The 19862-nt window shown below is 46.0% G+C and overlaps 1 long non-coding RNA gene across 2 annotated transcripts in view; it reads left to right on the top strand.

Annotated features, from left to right (window-relative positions):
* The first annotated feature begins 5745 nt into the window (after nt 1-5745).
* The window catches only part of LOC115519064, a 111471-nt gene continuing 97354 nt past the window's right edge, over nt 5746-19862 (top strand). Inside the window, exons 1-2 of one of the 2 annotated variants that reach the window (XR_003970382.1) lie at nt 5746-5828; nt 11420-11492. This is a non-coding gene — a long non-coding RNA (uncharacterized LOC115519064). The remainder of the gene's footprint in view (nt 5829-11419; nt 11493-19862) is intronic. The other variant, XR_003970380.1, reaches the window with a different exon arrangement.

Consider the following 19862-nt stretch of genomic DNA (forward strand, 5'->3'; position numbering starts at 1 on the left):
AAAAGAAATTGCAGTCAAGAGACGGCTTTCCTTTTCCTGTTTGGGGTGTGTGTGTGTGTGTGTGTGTGTGTGTGTGTGTGTTTCTCTTGTTCTAGCATTTACCAACCCTAGCTCTAAGGAAATCCTTCCCAAGGTGTATTCTAAATTTCTTTTGCTGAAATTAAGCCCATCTCTTTAGTGGGGGCAATTTCTAAAATCCAGGATCTTGTTCAATGTCTTTCATAAGAGATGTGTATACGTGGGGGAGGAGGAGAGTAAAGGGTAGAACTTGGAGAAGAAATGTAATTACTCAGCTCCTGGCTTTAATTACATGTAAGCCCTGGACATTCTGAACTTTATTAAACTTCTAAGTGTCCATGGGGGTGGGATCGATCTGGTGGGTTTTATTCCCTGGTCTTCTCTGCAGGACTTCGCTGGAGGGTTCTCTTTCTACCCTCACACCCCATCCCCAGCCTTTGGCTACACATGTTTCGCCGTGCTACAGGTGGCGCTCGAATTAGCTCTTCCAGAAAGAAGGCCATCTATCACCTGTCCAGCCCAGGTGTCTCACTGGCTCTCTTTATCTTTCTCGGATTCCTTCTCCCTAAACCCAAATGCTCTCCCCTGACCCCAGGTTTTTTGATAACCCACTTAACTGTTTTGGAGAGAGGGGCTCTTTCGGCAGGGAACTCTGTCTCCTCCTAAGCTGCTTACTAATTACAAACAGAAAGCCTGGTCTGTGAGGTTAGTCCCTCCCAAGCTCCCTGGCTTGGTGGAGGGAGCCAGGAGCTGGGGGATTTAAAGTGCAATTTCCTGTACCTTTTTCATTTCCTGCTGGGGGTTGTGGAGAGCAATAAGCAAGGTGGGTGGGCAGGCCAGAATGACTGGGCAGGTGGGGGATGGGCTGGGGAAGCATCCCTCCATCCACTCTTCTGCCATCTGCCATCTCCCCCTTTCCAGCTCTCAAGGTGAGTTCCTTGGGGAAGAGGCGCTTGAGAAATCAGTACCTGGCATTCCTTCCCACCCCCCTCTTCCCTCCCTGAAATAAAGAAACTGAGTAGAGAGGACTGGGAGATGATCCAGGTCCCATGATTAGTATAATAGATGACAGGACAGGAAGGAGTCATAGCTATCAGTTGGAGCTCCTCAGGTAACAGATGGGGAAACTGAGGCCTCGGAGAGGGCATGCAACCTGCTCCAAGTCACGTATCTGAGGGTGGGCTGGTGTGACTGGGATTTACCTGACTCCCATGACTCTCACTTCAGTGCTCTTTACTCCATCAGGGTAGGCTGTGGGTGGCTGATGTGTCTGCGTGTGCATGTGCACCGGGGTGGGGATGAGATGGGATAAGGAGTAGGGGGGTATGGGGAGGTACCTAGACAGCTAGGGCTCCAGGTTCTAGAATATTCACTCTTTGGTGGGTTTTGTAGAAGAGCACCAGGGAAGTCCAATCTTGCTGAAGGCTTTTGTGAGTTGGTCCAGGAAACAGACAAGTGGATATAAAAGAGAGAGGGAGGCCCCGTGGCCCTTGGAAACGATTAGCACCGCATCTCATCTTACCCTCTCCACAGTCAGAGGTGGACGGGGTGGGGGAGGGGGCACGGCAGAGGACAAAGGAGCCAATTATTGAGTGAGTGGATTAATTGATTAATTGTCCAGAAGCTTCCAATGCTCCCCCAACAATGACATCCCTTCCCCCCCCCCCTCCCCGACCCCAGTCAGGCATGGCCTCGGTTGGCCCGGATTATTAATTAGGGCTTGAAGTCATTTAACGATGATTTCATTATCGACGTGCTGTCTGTCTCGGGCTCAGCCCGGTTGCCAGGGCGACTCTGATCGATTGTCTTCCGGTCTCCTACAAGACAGCCTACCCCTGCCTCTCCGGAGCCTGGCTGTTGGCGAGCACTCCCTAGCGGTCCCCTCTGGTACTGCAGGGCTTCCTAGTTGCCGGCTTTTTGTGTGACCCAGCCAACAAAATAGGTGTAGAGCTGCCTCGGGGGTCCTTTGGCCGGCCTGGAGCCTGGGCTGCCCAACTTTGGTCCCTATTCCAGATATACTGGCCTACCGAGCTGTTGCCAGGGACTCTGGGAATCGAGTCCTCTTTTTTCCCTGGTTTGTGGAGTCCTTCTGACTCTGTTCCCTGGTGGCCATCTGGCTATCTACCCATACCGCTTTGGAACGGGTGTAGGAAGAGGAAAGTGACCTCAGTTCTTGTCCTGACGCCTCTGAGCTTAGCTCTGGGAGGCCCAAACCAGCTGTGATAGGTTCTTCCTGCTGCTAAAGAGACTCCTTAGGCTCTACCTATAACCAGACATCTGGCCTCTGGGACCTGAAAATGTGGCTGGCAGGGAAGGGGGTGAGTAGAACAATTCCTCTTTAGATCGCTTGAGTTAATGTTCTTAGGGTCTCCCTTGCCCCTCAGGGGAGCTAGGGGAGCTGGGCTTTGCAGATTCCTGAGGAAGCTTGGGGGCAAAGGGCAGGGTCCCACTTGCCATGCTGTGTTAGGTCTTCAGAAATTTGGCTGGTTGCTTTCTCACTGGTCTCTTAACACCTAGATTCACTCATGTACACTGGCCTCAAGGTTTCTGCTCTCTGTCTCAGTTTCTCCTTTTGTGGATTTCATATGTATATTCGTGGGGCCCTTTAGTGAAGAGCTGCTTAAAGGCATTGATCGTGACTGCTCAGAATGTGTCTACGTTGTTGATTCCAAATTAACGGACAGTCACCAGCATCTTATTTTGCTTCTACGTTGCATGGTGCTTATGTAGCTCTCAATGCAGACACTGTCCCCGTCCTCACCCTCTCCTCACTCTTCTCCAAGTGATCCCTAACCCCAGTCTGTCCCCAACACTTTCTCCAGACCTTGTCTGCCTCCCTTGTCTGCCTGCCTCTGTTTCACTTTCTCCTTGGCCCCCACTCCCCCTGCGCGCTGGTCGTGCTAGGCTGCATTCACTCTCAAAAATTTAGGGCCGAGCTTCAGGCCTCCTTTGATTGCAGCATTTTGGGGAGGAGGGTAAGGGAGGCAGTTTTTATATCCGAGTAGCGGTCTCTGGGATCCCCAGGTTGGCACTGGGAGGGAGCCTGGGGCAGTGATGGCAGCGGCTTCACCCTATCAGCTTTCTGGGCACATCCGCCACCCAGCAGCACCTGAGAGGAGAACCGGCTCAGCAGCGAGCCGAGTGAGATTGAAGAGAATCATAAAGAAAATATATATCCCCCTCCCCGGCCTCGCTCCCTCCTCCTGCTCCACACTTGCCTCCTTCTCTCTCTTTGTCTTGCTCCCTCCCCCCTCCTCACTGCCTCCCTGTTTTCTTTGTTCCTACTTTGCCTCCTTCACCTTTATCTCCGTCATGCAGGCAGATCTGTCTGTCTATCCGTCTCTCTGTCTGTCTGACTCCAAATATATTTTGGTCGGCGATTTTGCAGGACTGCGCCTGCCCTCAGCTTTTCCGTCTCCCTGTCTCCCTCCCTGCTTCCCTCCCTCAGTCTCTGAGGGTCTCACTTCCCATCACATCTTTATGAGGTTCACCGTGTGTGCCTTTTAGTTTCTCCATCCACATCTCCTCCGGTCTCTCTAATTTTGCTGCCTCCCCCATCCTCATTCCCTCTCTGGCCCTCCCTTCCTTCTCTCTTCCTTGCTTCTCTTATCTCTGTCTTTTTCCCTGCCTCTAGCTCACATCCCTGCCTCCTCTCCACTTCCCTCCTCCCGCCCCTCAAGGTGCAGATACTTCGTGTGAAATCACCTGGATGGGCTCCAACTGCCAGGTCCCCCCATTCTGTACCCCCTCCTCTGGGAGAGATTTACGGCCCCAACCTCGCATCCTCTGCATTCCCCCCCCCCCCCAGCCCTGGGCCAGTTCTTTTCATTACCTGGTGATTATCTGGGGGCCCTGGCATTTCCCCCAGCCTCCCACCCTCTACCCAGCAGGCAGTGAATAGCACAGGGAGAAAGGGGAAGGGATTGCTCTTGGGACCAGATGCAAGGACACGGAGACCCTCCCCCTTCACCCGCCCTTCTTTCCCTCAAGCAGATGCACATCTGGGAAAATCCCAGCTTGAGGCAGGGGAAGACAGCCTAGGACTGTTGGAACAGACATAAATCAAACACCCAGATGCCCCTCCCCTACTGTTCTGTCATTACAGCCATCCTTCCAATTCCTGCCTGTCTCCTTTGCCCCTAGGAATTTTGGCTCCGTAGTCCTAGCTGGGCCACTCATCCACTACCCAGCATAGTGCCTGGAACAAAGGAGGTGCTCAATTAATACCTTTGGTCCATGCCTAATGGAGATGTGTTGGGCAGGGTCCATGCGATTTTAAGGTTTTCCTCAGTTGGAGGTTCTCTCTGGGATCTGGGGCAATCCTTTCTGCTCCAATTTCAATTCTCTGTCTTAGTATAGTTAGTATAGACTCCATCCCTTGACGGTCCTGCCGCTATCCTCCTCTCCCCTCCCTCCACCTCCACCCCAGTCTTTACCACACCTGATTTAGGGTGTAGAAGAATCTCAGCACTACCAAGTAAAGGCAGTGGTGCCCCCTTTCCCTGACACTGTTGGCTTCTTGGGCCACTCACTTGTGCATTTAGCCCTCGGTCTCTAAATAGGCCCCACCTTCTCCATCTCTGAGAATTCTTGCTTCTGTTTAAAGACTAAGGCTCAGGGAGGGAGGAGGCACCTTCCTCTGGTCGCTCTTTCAGCATGTTGGAAGCCCTACGTTTTGAATGTCTAGAGCAGGAACCTCTCTGGGCAGGGACTGTATCTGTTTCTTTATTTCTTGCCGCACAATGCTCAATGCACATTCTGTTAGAATATGCTATGAACGCTGAATGACTGTCTCAGGAAATCCCTCGTGGTGAACTTGTGCCAGTTCCCTTTTAGTTTTATTTCTGGAGTGATTTGAAATGCGGGTGAGGGGGTAGGGATGGATGGTGGTAGTAGAGAAACCTAGTAGGATAACCGGGCGAGGTGGCTGGTGGGTGCTTCTATCTTTGTTTAAAGGACTCTTGAGTGGGTTCCTTAGCTGGATCTGGGATCCCAACTCACCACAGGCTGGGCTCCACTGGCTCCCCACACTCTCCGGTCAACTGGGACCTCCTCCCTGCCCAGGACCCTGGAAAGAGTGTTTACTTCTTCTTTTTTTTAGTGTTTATTTTTGAGAAGCAGAGAGAGAGGGCAAGTTGGGGAGGGGCAGAGAGAGAGGGAGACAGAGGATCCGGATGCTGATAGCAGTGAGCCCAATGCAGGGCTCCAACTCACGAACCTGAGATCATGACCTGAGTGGATGTCAGATGCTTAACCGACTGAGCCACCCAGGCACCCCAAGAGTGTTTCCTTCTAAATTCACACCTAGGGGTGCCTGGGTGGCTCAGTCGTTTAAGCGTCTGACTCTTTTCAGCTCAGGTCATGATCTTACGGTTTCGTAAGTTCAAGACCCACATCAGGCTCTGTGCTGGTGGCTGGGACCCTGCTTGGGATTCTCTCTCTCCCTCTCTCTCTGCCCCTCCCCCACTCGCGCTGTCTCTGTCTCTCTCAAAATAAAGAAATAAACTTAAAAAAAATTTAAATTCACATCTTGCTGCCCAGACCGGGCCCCGCTAGTCTTCCCTTGCCCACCTCTAGCTTTCCTCCTAGAAGGGGGCTGAGCCACCTTCTTCACACTTTTCACTCTTCCCAAAGCACCCCATCCCGCCCCGCCTGCCCGAGCCCCGCCTCCATACCCCCTCCAGGGCCCGCCCACCCCTAAACTCAGCTCCATATCCTGACTCTGCTTGGCCAAGCTTCTTACCTCTCCCTGGGTTTAGCTTGCACTTTCTTTTCAGGTGTCTCACCTCTGAGGTAGAAAAAACCCATGGGTAAGTGATTTCTCATGTTTATGGAGTTGGCAAGAACACTGGGACTGAGCCAGAGAGGAAGAAGTCTGGGCTTGGAGTGCCACTGGCTGTCCAGGCCCTGTGGGGTGTGAGCAGAGGTTATTTGCTGGTGCCCAAGCTAGACTTGGATTGGGGGGTGCAGACCAGTGGCCTTGCAAGTTTGGGAAGGGCAGGTGGCTTTGCTGGGGTCAGAGTGATGGGGAGGCCAAGACTGTTCTCTAGACCAGAAAGGTTCTTAGATCTGCTGAAGAAAACGAGTTAGGGGAGGTTAGTCCCTGGCGCTTCTCCTTCAGCGTCCCTTCCCACCTCTTTGCCCTGCCCTCCTTCCTGGCCTTTCCTTCCTGACCTGGTCCAGAACTTCTTTTGTTCATCTTTGTCTTTCCCACAGGGCCCAGCACATAGTATGCTTAGATGTGTTCTTTGAGGGAATGAAGGTTCTTCCACCTGGCTCTGCTGCCTCTGTCATGTTTTGTCATGCTTTCTCACTGGAGATTCTGAAAGCCTCTGTGTCATATCTTCGTGGGGCGGGGGTGTTGCTGTGGGCTTCGCAGAAGAGCAGGTCCTGTTTGGTAAGGTGGCCCACCATAAGGAGAGAGGGTCCGTGGGTCTTCTGCCTCCATGCTCAAGCAGCTAGATATCTATTTTTACAGCTGTTGAAGGTATCTCCCTGCCTTTCTTATCTAATGTAAACAAGCTGTGGTGGGGATTGATTATAAGCCAAGTCAGGCTATAGGAGGAAAGATTGCTGAGTTCCACTGGGGTGTGGCTGCCTAGTGGTCTTTAAAACACTGTATGGAGTCTTGTCTGAGGTCCCAAATATATTGTAAATGAGCCAGTGCTAAATAAACCTTGCAACTTGATGGCTCTGTTCTCTCTCTTGGAATCTATCAATTTTATGTACATGATAGGCATATTTATTGATTGATAGAGGCTTGGAGGAGAAGCCTGAAATAGGACTGGCTTCCTGGGTCGCCAAGAGACATTTTGCTGTTATTGCAAAACATATTTGCACCTCTTTAATTTCTAAGGCTCTTGGAATCTTATACTGTTCTCCACCCAGGCTCCCCCTACCCCAGTCATGTACCCTGTGGGCAGTACCCCTTTGCCAGAAGCCCAGACAACACTTATCTATGCATGACGCCGGTTTTATTGATTATATGTGGCAAGTGTTTCTTTCTAGCTTGTCTTTATCTTCCCCTCTAGCAGTTTTTGGGCACCTTTTCTCCATTATCAATTGATATGTGTTATGTGCCTCCAGAAGGCAGGCTCATTTTAACCTTAGTTTAAGCAAAATCATGTGGAAAAGTGAATTTCCTTTCCAAGCATATTCCAAATTGATAAAAAATGATTTTTGGATTATATTCTCTTGGTTTATCTTTGTCCCTTTTTATTTTGTTATTGCAGAAATCACAAAGCAGACTGGGGATTAGAAACAACCAGGAAACAGGGATAAAGAGCATCCCTTAAAAAAGGGGTGGAGGAGGCTCTTTGTTGTACATTATAATGCATGAGCTGGGGTAAGGCAGGTGGGTCTTTTTTGTTTAATTAAAAATTTTTTTTTTTACTCTTTATTTATTTTTGAGAGAGAAAGAGAGAGAGAGACAGAGCACAAGTCGGGGAGGAACAGAGAGAGAGACACACACACAGAATCCAAAGCAGGCTCCAGGCTCTGAGCTGTCAGCACAGAGCCCAACACGGGGCTCGAACTTACCAGCTGCGAGATTATGACCTGAGCTGAAGTCCGATGCTTAACCGACTGAGCCATCCAGGCGTCCCTTTTTTGTTTAATTTTTAAAAAAGCGTCTTTAAGTAGTCTCTATGCCCAATGTGGAGCTCAAACTCATGACTCCGAAATCAAGAGTCTCATGCTCTACTGACTGAGCCAGCCAGGCACCCCGAGGTGGGCCTTGATGGAGGAGTCATATTGATCTATATTTGGATAAGAACTCAGGACTTTGAGACATGGTACAACTTTCATATGACTCAGACAATCTAGTATCTTTCCTACAGCAAAACAACACAAAACAAATTGACTGAACCAGGGAGACGGTGAGAGTGTGGGGCAGCTATGTGGGGCTATGACAAGAATCCAGCACAGTCTGGTGAGAGAGGACAAAGAGAAGGAGACAGTCAAGTACTTAAATGGGAGGACAGAAGGATACATTTAAAGATATGAAGGGAGGGGCGCCTGGGTGGCTCAGTTGGTGAAGCATCTGACTTCGGCTCAGGTCATGATCTCGTGGCTTGGGAGTTTCAGCCCCGCATCAGGCTCTGTGCTGATGGCTTGGAGCCTGGAGCCCGCTTCAGATTCTGCATTCCCCTCTCTCTCTGCTCCTTCCCTGCTTGTGCTTTCTCTCTCTCTCTCTCAAAAATAAATAAACAATAAAAATTAAAAAAAAAAAAAGATATGAGGGAAGATAACCAGAGAGATAGCCCACCTTTCCTATGCCACCTTGTGTGAAGTGTATGTATTGCTGAGGGTGTATATTGGGAGCAGGTACATGGAAGAAGGAGCCGTGCGCTATGACCACTCACAACTGCTCGTCTCAAAGAGGAGACAGGGTATAGTGATAGATGGGACCACTGGATGGATTTCTAGATTCTGTACTTACCAGGAAAGGAAGGATTTGGTGTTTAGCAAAGCATCTTGGAAAAAATGAGTGTGACTCAGTACTCATTGTAGATAAAGGCTATCCCACCCTTACAGTTGTAGTTTGGAAAATAGGTATATAGGCAGATGGATTTCCTTCTACTGTTTTTTCCTGAGGACTTTTATTAGGTGTTCTGGATTGATAGGATTTGGGGTTGAGAGAGGTTGGGAGTAGAGAATCTTAGGAAGAAGTAGAGAAGAAATTAATTTTCACCGTTAACATCAATGTATCCCATCACTTTTGAATCCCTTAATTGTGCCTCTTTGGTGGCTTCCCCCAGCTTTCTTTCTGATTCTTGTTTGGAAAATCTAACTGGTTTTTTTTTTTAAGTTTATTTATTTATTTTTTTGAGAGAGAGACAGAGAGGCAGAGAGAGAATCCTGGTCAGGCTTCATGTCAGCATGGAGTCCACCATGGGGCTCAGTCTCACGACCATTAGTTCATGACCGTGAGATCATGACGTGAGCCAAAATCAAGAGTTGGTCACTTAACCGACTGAGGCACCCAGGTGCCCCTGGAAAATCTAATTGTGATTCTTCCTGTAGCCCATGTAGTTTCTGAAGACCTCTAGGAGCAGAAGCTCAGGCTTGTCTGATTTGTCGAAGTTGATCGTTTTGTTTTGGTGTGACAGAAGTGTTAAGAATTTCCAAAACTGGATTCTGACAGAAACGAAACCTGTAACTGAGGTCAGATTATGAGTGAGGAACACCAGTTTTACCTCTGTCTTCGCAGAAGACACCTTGTTCACAACCATCTCATAATGGTACTAGATGATATGGAGTCTATACAGCCTCTAGAGAAAGCCTGGCTGTCTGCTTGTTTACCTGAATAATGGTACAATATTACTAGTATCATGTCTGCATGTAGCAGGGAGTCCATAGATATTGAGGGAAGGAAGCAAAAATGTCTTAGTCTACATCTACATAGATTTTGGTCCGCATTTGGGTGGGTGGATTTTATCTACATACATTTGGTCTGGAGTGTGTTAGTCTATGTCAGGATGGGTTTTTGCTGACTCGGAATTCAGCTTCTGCCAGAGTAGGATGGGATGGGAGAGGTGCAGTACTGAGGGCGGTAGGATAGGTAGATGAGTTAGAGGAGGTGGCTGTGTCTCCTCTTGGTCTAATGAGAAGACAGTTTGGGGCTGCCATGCCTTCAAGTTCAAGTCTTAGTTACCCCTAGTAATATTTACTTGCAGAATAAGGGTTTCTAGCCTCATTGAGAGAACATGAAGGAGTTTTTATTTTACAAAGGATTCTTCTCTCTCTTTTAAAAAGAAATTTAACGTTTGTTTTATTTTGGGAGAGGGGGAGGGCCAGAGAGAGAGGGAGACACAGAATCCGAAGCAGGCTCCAGGCTCTGAGCTGTCGGCACAGAGCCCAAAATGGGGCCCCAACTCATGGACCATGAGATCACTACCTGAGCTGGTCAGACTCTTAACTGACTGAGCCACCCAGGCACCCCTAGAAAGGATTCTTCTAAGTAACGTTCAAACAGAATATAGTACAAAGTAAGATCATAGGTGGGAAGATGACTGGTAAGTGATCCATTTGGTGAGGTTGTTCTCAGAAGACTCCTGGGAGATAAGTTTGGATATTTATTTTCTTTAGTATGAGCTGAATTTGGTTACTTCAGCTTTCTTTCCAACCTTTCGGGGAAGCTGCCTGACCTTAACTTCTCTTTTCCCAGGGGAGAAGTAACACATTTATTACTACTGAAATGGTTTCTTTCTCTTTTCCTTTTCTGCGCAGACCAAGACTGAGAATTATTATTATTATTATTATTATTATTATTATTATTATTATATTTTAGTATCTAGATCTGTATCAATCTCTATAGCAAATATTTAACTGGATCTGTATAATTGAGCAAACTGGATTTACTGTTTCAAGGTGTGGTGGATGTGTGTGTGTGTGTGTGTGTGTGTGTGTGTGTGTGTGTTTGGGGGCATGGAAGGAAGTCCTAAAAGATGCTCTATTAATTGGACCATGGCCCAAGGTGAAGATGTAGCTTGAACTGGGAAACAGTCATACAAAATGCCAAGAAGGGACAATTTTCCCAGGCTGACTGACGGTGTACAGAAGATACTCCCTAATCTTGCCAACACTGGAAAATGAGGTCTTTTCTACTCTTTCTGTCAACTATGAAGCCATCTGGGATCTTGACATCCCCTTGCTATGACAGTTCATTTCTGATTTAGGAATAGCCTTACTGATTCATAGTTTATGTATTTTTTACTTATTTTGGCAGGTGGGGAAATATGCACAACATGCCCTTCATTGTGAATTTCCAGAGAGGGGCGTTCTCTATTTGCCACCATTGTCTTGCACTGTGTGTAAATGAACGCGTGGTGATTTGGGGGTGTGGTGGTGGTGTTAATAATTTATGGGGGAAATGTTGCTCTTGCTTAAATTCTTTTGCACGAAGAGTCTGTGTGGCGCCTAAATTTTCCAATTTGGAATTTGCCTTTGTGTTCATTTACACTTAGTTGAAATCTGATCTTCAATAGACTGAATCCAGTCTTTCTCACTTAGAAACTTTGTGTGGTTTCCATTTGCGGGACCATCCAGTTTCTCGCTTTAGACCCAACCCAAGCTATAGAGAATCCATCTGTGTAGTGATTTCGACAGTACAGGGAAAATGATAGCAAATACAGCACACTCTTTTCTCTGGGAGCTTATAGTACAAGGGCATTTCATGGATCCTTCCCCATCCTCCCGAGACAAGTGAAGTCCTGGTGTATACACGATCCTGTCCTTTGACTATCGTCCCACTCCTCCATTCTGCAGGCCAGCCTTAAATGTAGTTATTGCAGTTTGAGTATCGTGTCATGGTGCCTACTGCCAAAGCATTAGATGACTTATTTTCCAAATTCAGTAAAGCGGTGGAAGTAATAAAACTCTGTGTTGTCTGTCTGTTCAGATGTCACACATCAAGGGGATGACGCTGGAGCAAATTGTAAATGTCGCAGATCATGCACTTGGTCTCAGCCGACGTGGGTTACTTCCTTTATACTTTCACTTTGTTGTGGTGAAAGAGATTTGGACCACAGTTCTTATTTCATATCTCTGACATTGCCCAGCTGGGCTGTAGACCCTGGGGTACTTCCTTGGTTGTGGCCAGTTAACTCTTTGCACCTCAGGCTTCAGCTGGGGAAAGAGTGGCAAGCCAAAAGCATCACCAGGCAGAAGCTGTGCTTCTCTGCTCCACCTCACCGCACAACTACTCTTACCCTCTTTCCTAAAGGGGTGTTCTCCCAGTGTGAAGTTCTAGGCCACTGAGTTATGCCACTGGATAGTAATGAGGAGAGAGCAGGGGCAAGGAAGAGCATGCTGGAGAGATCAGATATCTATCTATAAGTGTGGCCAGAGAAGCTTCTGGAAGGAGGGTCATGCTGAACAGGGTTTGGAAAGAGCATGTTCTAGGCAGAGAGGGAGAGTCTGTGTGAGGGCTGATGTTAATGCCAGCAAGATGTGCATGTGTGGGGAAAGATTTGTCCTGGTCAAGCAGAGAGACACAGAAGGTTAGTAGTAAGAGTAAATGGTAGAAGAACACTGAAAAGGAAGCCTTGGAAATACAATCTTAGAAGTTTGGATTTAACAGAGAGCAGGATACTTCAGGTCTAGTTGTGGTGGTGGTGGGGAGGGGAGGGGGGGAGACAGGGAGAGAGAGAGAGAGAGAGAGAGAGAGAGAGAGAGAGAGAGAGAGAGAATCTTTGTAAGACTTGAAGAAAGTGTCATTTTCCAGAAGGAGGGTAGAGGGCACTCACACTTCAGTTATCTGCTGCAATGCAGTACTCAGGAAGAATGTGATTTAGGGCTTTATCCTGCTTCAAGGAAGGGCAGCACTCTCTGATGGCTGCTGGGTGAATCTGAGTGAGAGCCCAGAGGATGTGATTGTTCAGAGTTACCAATTTTATGGACCAGGAGGGAGGACCAGAGACTATGGCAGGAGGCTGGCCCTGGATATACAGTATTCGTGAACTGTAGGAACCTAGTAGATGGAGGTCTAGTGTAGACAAGGTGTGCTAAGTGTCTAAGTGACTTCATGTTAGCTGAATTGAATTGAAGGCTGGTTGGTGATCCCCAAATATCTGAAACCAATGATTTCAGTTGGAATTCCTTAGATTTAATCCAAATTTTTATGCAATTTCCCCCAATAAAGTCAGGATCCTTAGAGGCTGCTTTGTCAATGGTTTTGTTTTTGGACATATTCAGGGTTTTCCTCCTTTTGAAACTAAAATAGAAAGGCAATCCTTTACCTTCTTTTTTGATCTTCCTATACTAATAGCATGTTCAGAATACCCATTATTCTTTATCTTAAGTCCATATTCTTTAACAACTTGAAAAAATAATGAGGAGATACAAAAATAGACAAAGAGGTCCATATCGATGTCTGATGTCCATCAGTCTTCGTGCTTATTTCCAAGGATGATTTAATAAATACTAACAATGCTCTAGGTGCTGTGAGCTCAGAGCTGGTCACAGACATGGGTCACAATGGGGAAGGCTGGTGCTCATTTTTTATATTCTACTCGGTCAGGTGTCTGGTTATCAACAACCACCAAACCAGAATATCAACCTGACACAGCTGAAGTCCTTTTCCCCAGCATCACCGTGAAGTTTTAGCTCTGGAATGGGGGAATCGTATTTTGGAAGTGACTGGTGAGCTGACATTTTTCTGGTACTGGGTTCCTCTGGGTTAAGGATAAAGAGGAGATTGCCATTTTCTGGCAACCATTCCCAGTCTGCTCCTGACTGGGGGCCAAGTCTGGGGAGCAAATGGCCAAGTGAATTAGGGAGGTTGAAAAGATGTTTTGTTAAACCATCCTCATTAAATTGGCACCGTCTGCCTTACTACTCTCTTTTGTCCTAGTTGGGGCTGTCCTTTGTGACAGATGTTTCCTAACGGTGTGTGCCAGCAACATCTGGAAGGCTTGGGTGATGGCTGAGGTTTGGGAGGGCCAAAACTGGAGGTTTTTAGGCTGTCAGGGAAATTGCAACCATCTTCCTGCTTTTGGGTTCCCATTTTAAAAAATACCTGCTCCCCACCCCCTTCTTCCTTTATGCGATGAGAATGAAAGTTTCATTACCTTCTCTAGCATTTCCTAACCTCACTGAATATGTTTTTTTTTACTCTCAAGAATGAGGTAGTGACTAGAAAATATTTGGAATAGGACAATGAAAGAGTAAAACGATGAAAGAAGTCTCAGGAGGGTGACTTATATTTGGCATCTAGAGATCTATTATCCTATATTTCTACTAAAAGCCAAGCTAAAGGAGGTGGGTTAAAGTTGTGGGTAGGAATTAAAATTAGCTGTAAAATTATATCTGGGAACTATTGGGATGGCTATGGGGATGTTTGGAATCTTTCCTGACATCGAAAAATATAGTCTGGAGACATTTTGGCGCTAGATTGGGTTAGGATTTTCCTTTTTTTTTTTTTTTTTTTTTTAAAGTAATCTCTACACCCAATGTGGGGCTTGAACTCAAGACCCTGAGATTAAGAGTTGGATGCTGTACTGACTGAGCCAGCCAGGTACCTGCTCCCTTCCCCAGTCGCTTGGATTAGGATTTTAGCAGGACATGGTTTAGATGGAGCTTTCAGACTTAATGATTCCTCCACTTCTAGCTCTGGCCCATCAGTATCTATTTGAGATGAAAGGGAAGGCATTGGCAGAGGGTGACCTAGACACAAAGATAAGAACTGGCTCAAACACTCCTTTAAAAGCCATGCTGCAGTCTTGACCCTTTATGGAGGCAAGATGCCACGGTAGAAAGAACATGGTCTTTGAAGTAACAAGGAACCAAGTTAAAATTCCAGCTCTTCTTTTTACTGGCTGTATGAGCTTAGGATGGTTGTCTCACCTCTCAGTCTTTAAAGTTGGAATAATAACACTTATTTCATTGGGTCGTTATGGGGGTTAAATGAAGGAGCATATGTGCATTACAGCTTAACAAATTCTGATTCTCCTTCACCCCTTTCTCCATGTATCCCTAATTCTTTCATATATATCTGGTCCCCCTATTTACCTGATATAATTTTTCTCTGCTTCCAGCCTCTGCACATGTTCCCCCCATGCCTCTTACAGTTCAAGCCTAGGGCCCTGATTTATTAATTTGTGTTAGTCCCACAAAATGACAATAACAGTATGTAGTTTTTATAACCGTACTAACACGAGCCAAGGTTGTGGTTTCTTTCCAGGCATTTTTGCTTGCTGACAATTTTGGTTGTAAATCAAAGACAAAGACAAAGGAGTTCCATCTTCCCACCCACTCCTCTGATCTAAAGTTCCTGATTTGGGCTAGATCATTCTGGGTGGGATTTTGTTGCAACCAAAAGTGATGGCAAGCTTGTTTATAAAGGCCATTCAGGGAATAAGAATCCGTAACCTTTACTACTGGGACATTCTTGTTTTCTTCCTAACTTTTTGGTTTGAAAAATATCAAACCTATAGAGAGTTGCAGCAATAGTGTAATTAACACCCATTTATCTTTCACCAGGATTGATTGTTAATATTTTTCTACATTTGCATGCTCTCTCCAGTGCTCCTGTGTGTGTGTGTGTGTGTGTGTGTGTGTGTATGAAATATGGTCCATAGTTTACTAACTGTCCAATTTTTTTAATAGTAAAATGTTTCTCCCTGATCCAGGTCCAATCCAAGGTTTTGCATTGCATCTCATTGTTGTGTCTCTCTCTTTTTAAAAAATATTTTATTTATTTTTGAGATAGAGAGAGACAGAGTGTGAGCAGGAGAGGGGCAGAGAAAAAGGGAGACACATAATCCGAAGCGGACTCCACGGTCTGAGCTGTCAGTACAGAGCCTGACATGGGGTTTGAACTGTGAACCACGAGATTGTGACCTGAGCTGAAGTCAGACACTCAACCCACTGAGCCACCCAGGCACCCCTGTGTCTCTTTATTCTCCATTAATCTGCAACAGTTCCTCAGGCTGTCATTCCTGACACTGACAGTTTTGAACAGTTTTATAGCAAGTTAACTTTCTGTAGAAGGTTGTTTTGTAGACTGATCATTAAAAATTTTTTTTTAATTTTTATTTATTTTTGAGAGAGAGAGTGTGCATGAGCAGAGGAGAGGGAAGGGGCAGAAAGAGAGGGGGAGAGAGGATCTGAAGCAGGAACTGCACTAATAGCAGAGAGCCCGAGGCAGGGCTCGAACTCATGAACCATGAGATCATGACCTGAGCCAAAGTCAGCCACTTAAATGACTGAGCCACCCAGGTGCCCCTAGACTGATCATTTTCATCATTAGATTCAGGTTACACATTTTGGGCAGTAATATTATATAAGAACATTCTTAAAGACAAGGGGTGCTATGTAAGCAGGGAACATGTTTTCTTCCTTCCCATTGTGTTTGTAAGATCAAGCACAAGGACTTAGAAGGTGTCCTTCTAAGAAGGTGCTTACTGTTGAATGAATGAATGAATGAATGAATGACCAAAGACTTTTACTGCTACCTAGGTCTATTATTTTTCTACTTGAGGAGAGGAGGAGGAGCAGCCTTCTCCTATATCCTGTTCCCATTTTTATTAGACATGTTTGAAGGCTTAAAGGGAACCTAAGACCTCTGTAATGAGCCCATAGAGAAGGGAAATGAGGTGGGGACTATGATGTGAGGCAAACTGTGGAGTCTCTTTACCCTGGGGGTGGGTGGTGATCATACTATGTTGAGACTGGACGGTGAATAAGGTGGTCCTCAGATGGAAAGAAACACAGCACGCAGAACCTAAGAGTACATGGTCTGTTTCCTTGCTGAGAGAAATTAGTTATTTAGGGTTCCAGATTTTATTATACTTCCCTCCCCCAACTCCCATTTGAATCCTAAGAATGGCCTGGTGAAAATTGATTTCTGTCCCTCCTCCTTTCGCAGTGGGGACAACCCCATATTTCTCTCCTTCTCTACCCTCCATCTCCCCCCTCCCCACCCACACAAGTGTGTATTTTCTAACATTTATAAACGGTGGTTGGGCGGCCATTCTCTCCGGATTATTTATTGTTGAGAAAATCTATAACTCCTTGGACTTCTCATTTTGATGTAGAAGCTTTCATCCCTGTCGCCTGGGGGAAGTGAGGTTATGAGAGGTACTCTTTGCCTCTCAGAAATGTGTTTTCAGGCTTCCCTTTGGGGCCCTTTCTCTCTCCAGCTCTGATCATCTCAGACATTTCTGACAGTCCTTCTTGAGGCATCTGGGGCTTGGGACTGGATTCATCTATTTAATTCTGCAAGGCTTCCGAGTGCCTGATGCACGTGGTTCCTGCCCCCTTTCTGAGAGTCTACCTGCCCCTGTCTTTGCAGCCCCTTATTTCACCAGGTTCCAGAAAAAGGGCCCTTTGTATCCATGTCAGCTCTTGATTATCCAGTCATGGTGGGAATAACCTAAAATAGTGAATGATACTAAAATGACTTTTGTTTGATTTTTAAGTGATCAAATCCTGCTTAGAGATAATCCATAAAGTGAACAGCTTCAATGAAAGCAATCCATCATGTTACGCTCCCATGGTTGACTCTATGGCATCTCTTCTTTGGCATCTCGAGAGGGAGGCAGATGCAAGAACGCAGCTTGTTCAGCCCTCACTGTGTTGTTAGACGCGCTGGACATCTAACAATGTCTATTGAGAGTTCTGCAGAAACCGTCTCCATGTCTTGTTTTCGAACTCTGGAGGAGGCCTTTCCTTAGTTTGAGAACCAAATGCTTAGTTCAAAGAACATGAAAATAAGTAGCCAACGTATAAAACTATCACTTTTTCTAGGGTTTCCATCACACCCAGAGTAAAAGCCAAAGTCCTCACAGTGACTCTCAGACCCTAAGTGAAGAATCTGGCTTCCTACTTTCTCTCTGACCTCATCCCCTACCTCTTCCCACTCACTCACTCCATCTTGGCCCCACAGGCCTTCTTGTTATTCCCCCCAGATCGCCAAGTATCACTTCACACCCATGAGGATGGCTGCTATTAAAGAAACAGAAAATAATGAGTGTTGGCGAGGATGTGGAGATATTGGGACGCTTGTGCACTGTTGGTGGGAATGTAAAATGGCGCAGCCGCTGTGGAACACAGCATGATGGTTTCTCAAAAAATTAGATATACAATTACAGTATGATCCAGCAATCCCACTTCTGGGTATATATCCCAAAGAACTGAAAGCAGAGACTCAAAAAGGTATCTGTACTCCCATATTCATAACAGCATTATTCACAATAGCCAAAAGGCGAAACCCACATATTCATCAATGGATGAACAGATAAACAAGATGTAGTATATACATACAACGGAATATTATTCAGCCTTAAAAAGGAAGGACAATCGGATACATGCTACAACATGGATGAACCTTGAAGGCCTTATGCTAAGTGAACTAAGCTGGTCACAAAAGGACACTATTGTATGATTCCACTTATATGAGGTACCTAGAGTAGTTGAATTCATAGAGACAGAAAGTAGCATGGTGGTTGCCAGGGTCTGGGGGGAGGGAAGGATGGGGAGTTACTGTTTAATGGGTACAGAGTTTCAGCTTAGGAAGATGAACAAGTTCTGGAGATGGATGGTGGTGATAGTTGCACAACAGTGTCAATGTGAGGCTGTCTTGGACCACCCGTTTCATTTTATTTATTTATTTATAAAAGTTTATTTATTTAGTAGTAATCTCTACACCCAGAGTGGGGCTCAATTCACAACCCTGAGACCAAGAGTCACGTGCTCCTCTGATACTCCCCTGACTGAGCCAGCCAGGAGCCCCTGGACCACCCATTAATTTTTTTTATGTTTATTTTTGAGAGAGAGACAGAGTGTGGGTGGGGGAGGGGAAAAGAGAGAGGGAGACACAGAATCCAAAGCAGGCTCCAGGCTCCGAGCTGTCAGCAGAGACCCTGATGCAGGGCTCGAACCCATGAACCATGAGATCCTGACCTGAGCCAAAGTTGGATGCTTAATGGACTGAGCCACCCAGGCGCCCTAAGGATCACCCATTTTATTTAAAAAAAAAATTTTTTTTTAACGTTTATTTATTTTTGATACAGGGAGAGACAGCACGAACGGGGGAGGGTCAGAGAGAGAGGGAGACACAGAATCTGAAACAGGCTCCAGGCTCTGAGCTGTCAGCACAGAGCCTGATGCAGGGCTCGAACTCACGGACCGCGAGATCATGACCTGAGCCAAAGTCGGAGGCCTAACCGACTGAGCCACCCAGGCGCCCCAAGGATCATCCATTTTAAAATCCCAACACACGTCCTGAGCACATCTGAACTTTTTCTTGCTTTACTTTTCTCTGCAGCACTGATCACAAATCCAACACAATATATATTCTTATTACTTATTTGTTTATTGTCTGCTTCCTCTACAGAAATGTAAGCATCTTGAGTGGAGGGATTTTTGTGTTTTTCTTTGCTTTATAGCAGTGTTGAATAACTGGGGACCAGTATATTTGTTGAATAAATAAATGAATGACCATGGTTAGACATACACTTCTAGAGAAGGCACAGACAGAAAGAGAAAATGGGAAAATCCCATTTTTCATTTCATTTTGTTAACTAAGTTCTACGTTTGGCTATGAGACTCGCCCGTGTTCATGGTGGCTTTTGCTCTGTTTACTTTTTCGTATGTATTCTGAACTGTTTCCACTTTGGAAGTGTTTGTGTTCCACATACACCACACTTACTATTTAAGGTTGTTGCCCTGAACTCAGAGCCTCTACTCTTGTATTCCTGACTGCTCCCCACCTCCCAGAGTTGCAGGGCTGTTTGAATTAGGACTTGGGAAACTCTGGGAAGCTTAGCTATCCAGGAGACTTTACACTTGTTTGTTTCAGAGCCACTGGTTTGAATGGCTCGGGACTTTTCATTCTTCTGAAATTTTAAGGTGGAGGAGAGAATTTATATAATTTGGGTTCAGGAAGAAGCTATGCTTGGATGTAAAGAGATTAATATCATCTCTGGAGATGTTGTGTTTCAAGTCCACTTCTCTGAAATTTTGAGAACCTTTGAGAAAATAATTATTTAATAGCCTCATTAGCCTTCCTCCCAAGTCTTTATCAAACTTCTATCCAAACTGTGTTTGAAGCTCTACAGGAGGAGCCACAGGGCCAGCTTCCTGATTGGTAGGGGTAGTAACACCCAACAATAGGCAGTGGAACTTAACTGCCTTGGAAAAATGTTTTGAAAAGGAAAGGTCCAGAGTGAGGGCAGTACCCTTCTTAGAGACAGAGGAGTGAACACAGTGACCTCCAGGATGGAGGAGAGTGGGTGGGGCTGGCTGGGAAAGCAAGACAGCCTGCAATTTAGTGGGTGGATTGTTGGATTTGACAGGAGTTCTTCTTGGCGACTTGGGATGGAACTTTTGTTTTGGAGTTT

Source organism: Lynx canadensis, chromosome B4 (assembly GCF_007474595.2).
Source record: "Lynx canadensis isolate LIC74 chromosome B4, mLynCan4.pri.v2, whole genome shotgun sequence".
NCBI lineage: Eukaryota > Metazoa > Chordata > Mammalia > Carnivora > Felidae > Lynx > Lynx canadensis.